The 8,559-nt window shown below is 29.4% G+C and overlaps 1 non-coding gene across 1 annotated transcript; it reads right to left on the reverse strand.

Annotated features, from left to right (window-relative positions):
• Positions 1 to 2,426: 2,426 nt before the first annotated feature.
• LOC123721542 lies at positions 2,427 to 2,558 on the reverse strand. The gene has a single exon (XR_006756260.1). It is a non-coding gene; the product is annotated as a small nucleolar RNA SNORA16B/SNORA16A family (small nucleolar RNA).
• Positions 2,559 to 8,559: the final 6,001 nt, after the last annotated feature.

An 8,559-nucleotide genomic window follows, 5' to 3' on the forward strand; every position in this document is an offset into this window, starting at 1 on the left:
ATTTTATTTTTATAGTTTATTGATCTTGTATGGAGATATTTTTATGCTGTTGTTTTAGGTTTTGATGACGATAGTAAATATTTTTTTAATGATCTACTTTTGCCATGGTAAAACTAATTGACGAAGAATTGTGATTGGTTTTTTGTTTACGATGATAAAATGCTTGATGGTAAATCTTACTAATATTATAAATGCGAAAGTTGATATGAGAAAATTGTTAGAAAGTATCTCCGTAACGGTTTAATGGATCTCGATGAAATTTGGCAAAGATGTAGAACATAGTCAGAAAGAACACATAGGCAACTTATAAAGTTTTTTTTTTTAATATTGCGCGGACGTAGTCACTGGCGTCGACTATAGAACATAAAAAAATTAAACCGAAAATTTACGATCCATCTTCGAATCATTCCCATCATGATCCGCGAACGCATTAGAATATTAAAAAAAAAAAAAAGAAATATCACCGGTAGTCTTCTCACATAAATTACAAACGATGCGTGTACACGTATGGGAACAACAGACTAAACAATAGGGAAAATCTTAATAAATGATCGAATTCAAAATAGGGGTCGCAAGACATTTGAATCTCATGAATTAACCCTTTCAAAACGACACCTGGCCGTTTAGTCCCGGAGTCAAAAATCTTTTATCGCATTAGCATAATATTTATAATATTGACAATAGGATGCGTTATTCAAAGCAGCTTGAGCGGCGGTTTATAGCACGGTAGCTTGTATTCAGAGATAAGGGGACGTGGTACAATGGTGCACTTGGTGGCTTACAAGATTCCTTAGACGCAATACCGACGCAATGTACCAATTCTATGCCAATATAATTGAAGCATCAAGTAGCCAAATCAGGTCAGTCAATGTTATTTTATTTATTTAGATACGAAGTTGTAGGTTTAATATAAACACACGTCCATAAAACACACGTTAAATTTATTTTTTAATGAACACACTAACGATAGCCTTTAAATGAATAAGTACCCGTTATAATACGTCATACGTTAAATTTCTTTTGTGCCTGATACCTTCTATAAACTGTCATTTCATTATAAAGTTTTTTTAATACAATTTTTTGATTATATTTTTGTAAAAGCTAATATTTCTTTTTTTATCACTTATTTATAAAATAGCACTTAAGTACTTTCTTTGTAGGTTAACTGACGAAAATAACTACAAACATTTATACATTAAAGATAACCACAACGTCGTTATATTCTAGATTTAACGCTTTGACAACTATAAACGTCAACGTAAATTATAAAAGATTAAATATTACGGTTGTTATCTTTTTACCCGGAGCATAAAATATTACTACTTAAGAAAACTAATGGCTTATAAGAAACTTAAATTAGACGGCAAAATAAAAAGATAAAGCGCTTCAAAAGCGTTGAAAAGTATCGGTTGCATTTTATTATCTACTTTCGAGGTCAGTATAAAAAAATCCTTTTAACCCCATAACAGATATTGATCTATTGTCTAGAAACCGTCAAATGATACGCATTAGGTTTTTTTTGCCGTGTTATGAATACATTTAAAACAGGAAGGATGTGAAAGTTGGGGGCATAAAAGACACCGTATGGCGGGAAAGGGTTCCAACTCGGACCGGCTGTGTTATACAAAGAAACGTTCATAATACGTGAATCATTACATTAAGAAATGAATTATTACGGTCGTTCATTGTTGTTCATATTTTCGATTTTCTTTTGTCAATCGTATAAATAGGTTACAGACGTTTCAATAATTGAATGCAATCATTAGTGATGATTAAAAAATGAGTAACGTTATTCGAAATTTGAATTCTTTTACACATTTGAAATAGGACATATGTATATAGAAATTACTATACGCATTTCGACCTTATTCCTTACACGATACGATATACAAAATAAGTCTCGTGATTTTTAATTAATTTAATAAGAATATTAAAAATATATAGGAAATCGATTCCTGATACCAATAACTGATTAAAATGTTTTATAAACTTTATAATATATTTTTGAAATAAAAAAATGTAATTCAAAAATTTAGCAAAAGAAATTGAATGATTAAGTTATCTTATCGAGACAAGCGATAATTTGTAGGACATCTGTTACATAGGGCTTCGTCAGCGCCATCAATCAACTTGTTTATCTACAACTTTCTCCTTGAAACATCCCCACTTATTGTATAGGACATTCATCATATCACGCATTAAATGATACCGCACACGTAGTTCGAATCAGCTTTGCTTTATTATATTTATTTTCTACTTTCATTTATAAATTCAATACTGTTCTATAAAAAAAAAAACATAAAATATGAAAAACGTGACTAGCGCTAGCTTAAACAGTATAGATGTTCTGTTTTTAAAATTTTAAAATAAAAATTAACATTAAAATAAAAATACTGGCACAAAACTCAAAATAATAAATGAAAAAAAGATGTAGGTCCCGTCGGTAATACGTTGAAGACACGATGTCTAAACCGCGACCGTTTAGGGATCAACTAATTTTGGCCTTTATTTGACTATCATATTCACTAAAGTAATACGTAGCTTCGATAAGGCCCAACAAAAATTGCTACCGTGGCGAGATTCGAACTCGGTTACTCTAGAACGCATCGACCTCATCTGGTAACAATACATATAGGCTATGAAACCACATTAAAAACTAGCCAAAAATAAGCTCCATGCACTTAATTTTGCGTCATTTGAACGTGAACAATTTTTATTTATAAACATTTATAATTTAAAATTTAGAAAAAAGTTTTTACCTTGTAAAAAGTTTCTATTATGACGTCCTTTTTGCAATCTGTAACAAAGTAAAATGAAATTAATTATGATGTAAATATTATAAGAATGCAAAATTGATAATTCAGTGCTTAAGTACTAGAATTACAATGTGAAGGTCAATTGTGCCAATAAATTAATATCTATCAGATTTCACGTGCACTGCCCTGAATACTGACATTGCACTGCATTAACGTAACATGCATTGAAAATTATTTTAAGGTAGTGTTTATTCGTTCATTAATACGCTTTAAAAAGTTATTTTTATTAAAAAAAATATCTAATTAATCATTTCCTACGTCATTTTAAATAAAATAAGTTTATCTTTTCGCAGCTACCATAGGTTAAAAATTTAGCACCTAACCTCGTAAACAGCTAGTTAATAATTTTTGGATTTTGGTTTTCATTTGAAATGTTAACATTATAAAAATGTTACCAATACTTTAATTTTTGGCTGAATTTAAATATATTTCGTTTTCATTTTAGATTACAAAATATGTTTTTTTTTTTAAATAAGACGACACATAACTTCATATTTAATAATAACGTAATATCGAACATTTGTTGCCATCACTAATGTCATTATAATAAAATAAAATATAATAAATGAAAAATTGCTTAGTTTATTACGAGTATGAGCACAGAAAATTAATAAATATTCATCGCAACGTCGACATTTTTAATTTGTAAAGGTTAAAGTTACACGTTTGTAACCCGTTGCACAGATGAAATATTAAAAAAAACCAACAAGTCATTTAAAACGTACAGAAGCGGTAGCAACCAATTAATAATATGAACGTGAATTAATCTATACTCGTCTTGTGACTTATTAAGAAATTTTATCACGCCTCTGACTTGTCAACGAATACATCGTTCCATCCATCTTTGTCTAAATCCGCTTATCGTTTGCAGATATCTAAGTGTGAAGGAGAGCCATGCATTATTTATTTTATACAAAGAAATTAGCATCCAACTTTTCAAGGGTTTTCGCTTGTATCGTGTCGCTTGCATTGTTTTTCATTTAATAGTTCTACGTTTATGACAGCTGACTAATTTCAGTGTATATTGCAATTTATAGATATTAGAGTTAAAGCTTAAATTGTACTTTCTATTTTATAATAAACTAAATAAAACAGTCAAACTTCAGTGATCTAAGAATATAATATTAGATAAAATTTTTGGTATGTAAAAGTTATTGAACTTAAAGTTATAAAGTTATTTGAATATAATAACCTCGTAGCAATTAGCTGAGTCATCGTCAAAAATAATTAAAAAGATCCAATAATTAATACATAGTACATATAATTAATAACCTTAAATCTACGGAAAAAATTATTGCCTCAGTCTATTTAAATATAGAAAGATATTTTTCCCCCCCGAAAAGGAGGCAAACGAACAAAACGAGGCAAATTATGTTTATTTATTTCGCACTAAATCATACCTATTTTAATAGTGATATTGTTTATTATTAAATTATTTTAAAGGACTTCAATAATAAACGATAAGTATTCGATAATAAATACTTCTCAATAACTGGTTAAATAAATTCATTATTTAAAAATAAAAAGGTGTAATTAGTTAGCAATCAAGTTTTAAATTGGTTCTTAGAATCAAATATTAATTATGTTTTTTTTAATATTTGTTTTGTAAACATTTTATTGGTATTTTTATTGAAAGTCAGTTATTTTTGCATTTTAATAATTCTAGATATAATTTTCCAAGATAGCAAGTAATTTAATCTGACGTTGTTAACCTTGAACTTGGCGCAGGGAGTAAGTATTTTTTTACCTTCAAAATATCAAATTGCCCAAATTAACCTGAAAAAAGGGGATGATATAATATTGCTCCTTGGAATCTGACCCAAAAATTGTAAATTGATAACTAAACTATTTAATTTTCTCTTTTTTAATAAAGCGTCTGATGTCGTTCTTAGTGAAATACACTTGTTTTTAATTCAGTTGGCTGTAAAAGGCTAATTTGAGTTTAACTTGAAATTCACAAGTAAGTTTCGAAATAAAATCTGTTTTTTTGGATTCGTGGTTAACAAAATAAAATACCAACCACAAACCATATTTTAAGAAGTGAATTGTGATTTTTTTCTATGAATCCTAAACAGATTAAAAGAATAAACAGGTTTTTTCTATTAAAAAACTCTTACATTATTTTTATAGATGATTTAAGACTGACTTAAATAATTGCCTCTATTAAAAATGACATCTTAATATCCAATTTAATAGCTTAACAAAATCAAACCTCTTGCTTTTACAAAAAAAAAAAAAAACGACAATACATTTTGAGGTTAGGAAAAAAAAAGCCACTTGGAACTTACAAGAATGGGAAATTAAATTACAATAGTTCTACAAGTTTCGAAGTGATAATAAAAGGTAATGCACCATCGTGATTGTCCTTTTGTGTGTGCGGGCTATGGGTTTCTATTCAATTTCTTTGTATCCCAGACAGTAATGAATTGCCTGTTACTTTACGACTTAAAACATGTTGTGACAGATCTTATTGACTCATACGTACGTGATACGAAAATAGAAAAAAAAATTAACGTCTACACGTTGAAAACTTATAACTAAATTTAGTGATATATTGTACAATTCTTTGAAGACTGTCTCGAAACTGCAATTTATGCTTTAATTTCTAACCATGTCTTCTAATTAACTTTTTTTATCCACTTTACCTTTTAACAAAAGATTATAGACGAATGCGTAATATGACATAATTATTTTAATTTCACCTTTTGGTTTCTATATTTTTTTTTTCAATGAAAGTACACTCACTATTTAACATAACGTTTTTGAAGACACCAAAGAGTCTTTGAATAATGTTATAATTATTTATTAAACTAAACTAATTAACTTTACGTAAATAAATGTGTGGTTAATATAATTTAATCCAAAGGTCGAAAGCTCCGAAATTCATTAATAAAGTGTCATGCAATGCCCTTGAGTAGAAAACGAGGACGACTCTCCGACGTCGACGGCAATAAATAATAATATTGGCTTACAATGCACTCGATGTCTCTGTTTAATTACCTGTCAAAATGTCTGACATCTAACCTTTACAAGTGGGTGAGTAAAAAAGAATAGTCTAAAAAAAATAAACAAAGTTTTTACCGCTTCTTTCCTGCCAGTATTAAAACTGTTAAAGATACTTTACAAAAAAGTTTTGTGGTACTAACTGCGAAAAAGATGCATTTTAAATTGATTTTGTTTTCACGCTAGAACTAGCTTTCATCCGCGACTTTGTCCGTGCGGAATTAAAAAAAATATAAATTTCATCAAGATCCGTTGAGCCTATCGTTAGGAGATACCTTCTAACAAACATCCATCCATCCTTCCATCTAAACATTCTCATCATCATCATCATCATTTTATAATATTAGAAAGATATGTCGAATAATTTACCAAAAGATATTCTTACGTACATATAATTTTGTACTGGAATAAATAACATTGTAAAATCGTCTTAACAACACATTCATTGTAACAAAAACACCAAAATTAATGTAATTGATTTATTACTGGTTAAAAAATTATGCTGTACTAAATTATTCAATCACAATAATTCATAGACAATTTTTTTACCGCGCAGTGACTGGACATGACATTTACGTGTTTTAAAAATAATGTTTGCGATTGTTAGATTGACATCAATGACCCTTGTCTAAATTTCGATTAGTCGGTTCAATAACGAGACATCGATATGTTAAAGTACTTATGAATCGAATAGGTACCTTTTTATATAAATAACATTGAGCTTTCAATAAGTTATTACCGCGTGTTTTGGCAATGAAAATCGTACACAAACAGTATTGTAATATTCAATATTCCAAATAATAAGGAAAATTGGAGAGATGACGGTGTAAATTTATACAGTTGTCATATAGATGACGCCTCGACGATTCATTGTTGTGAGTACGAGGCGCGCAAAAATACTATATTGGTTTCTAAGATTTACGTTGCCTTGTATACAAAGGACCTAAGTAGTTTATACCATTTATGACAAAAGTCCACAATCCCTGTCTACTTTCCACTTATCTAAAATATTCTTTTAATTCCGTAGATTTTGATTGGTGTGACACTTCTATTATTGTCTCTGTTTTGACAAAGAATGTGAAAAGGATCGCAATATATATCTATACTGTCGCTGCAGTGTTCCGATGTAATAGCCTAGACACCGTAGGTGTTCTATTCCGGGCTGTGACCGCGCGTGACTCATATCACCTATATTATTTTAACAAACATGTTTTCCTTCATGCTATCGTGTTTGTCCATTGGTTCAATGTTTGCCGTTCGCTTGCTGAAAATTAAAGTGTTTACCGTATGTTATGTAAAAAGAAATAATAATTTAATTGTTTCAAATATAATTCTTAAAGTTACTAAACATTTAGTTGGCATAAAACTTTTACTAAAAAAGAAAATAATTGATGGTAGTGGCTGATGGATTGGATTCTAGGAGTTTAATTCTCAAAATAGATGTCTTAAACAACTTTATTTATATTCAAATACAAATTACTATATATCTTAAATAATAAACTATTATAACAACAAAGTAATGAACTTTATTATTTATTTATTTTTATAGAATCATATTAAACGGGTAAATACACTGATAGTTATGTAACAAGGTATTTGTTAAAAGGTCAAACTTATAAAATATGGTAAGCCATTTTAATAAAACAAGCTACTACGGTTCGAAAAAAAAACAAAAAATTCGCATAGATTTAGTTTGATAAATCTACACTAAGGAATTTCCTTAGCGCTCAATTAACGACTAAAGACCGGTAGTAAAGGCAGTAAATAATTTACATCTGTCTTTCTTCATCACATTTAACAAAATACAGTAGCGTAAGTGCATTTGTCGAGTCGCATCTTCTTTTATGATGTAATATTTTCTCTCGACAATACCTTGTTTAGTTTTCGTAATTGAAAATACATGTTATTGCAAACTACTCAGCGGCAGATATTGTTTAACCTCTTCATATTTATGTGTACACGGTTACTCAACACAATAGATAATATAAATCTATGATCGCAACGAAATACTATCACTAATATTATAAACTAGCTTTTGCCCGCGACTTGTCCGCGCGGAATTAAAAAAAACGTAATAAGTAGCCTATGTGTTCTTTCAGACTATGTTCTACATCTATGTCAAATTTCGTTAAGATCCGTTGAGCCGTTCCGGAGATACCTTCAAATAAACATACATCCATCTAAACTTTAGCATTAATAATATTAGTAAGATGTGAATGTTTAGATGGATGGATGGATGTTTGTTTGAAGGTAACTTCGGAACGGCTCAACGGATCTTGATGAAATTTGGCACACATCTAGAACAGTCTGGAAGAACACATAGGCTACTTATTACGTTTTTTTTTTAATTCTGCACGGACGGAGTCTCGGGTGACAGCTAGTAGTTTATACATATTAAAAATAATCACACAATTATTAATGCAGTTTATAAATTGACAAGCATGACTTCAAACGTGGAATGGATGAGGATAATTTTTAAGGAAAATAGCAGTTCACTTACAATGGCTATAATAATTGATGGGTGATGTAATAAACTAGAAATATCTATGCATTTGTTGCAGCAATAACTAGTTGGTTCAGACTTCTTTGATAAATACATACTATAATATTGTTACGTGCAGAATTAAACATTCTATCCACAAGGTGGCACTGGCCACTAAGACCTTTGTCTTTTTAGTTAATAGAAAAATATAGACAAAAAACAAAAAAAGAATTGCGCGGGAAGTGTTAAAAACGATAT

Source organism: Papilio machaon, chromosome 12 (genome assembly GCF_912999745.1).
Source record: "Papilio machaon chromosome 12, ilPapMach1.1, whole genome shotgun sequence".
In the NCBI taxonomy this organism is placed as follows: Eukaryota; Metazoa; Arthropoda; class Insecta; order Lepidoptera; family Papilionidae; genus Papilio; species Papilio machaon.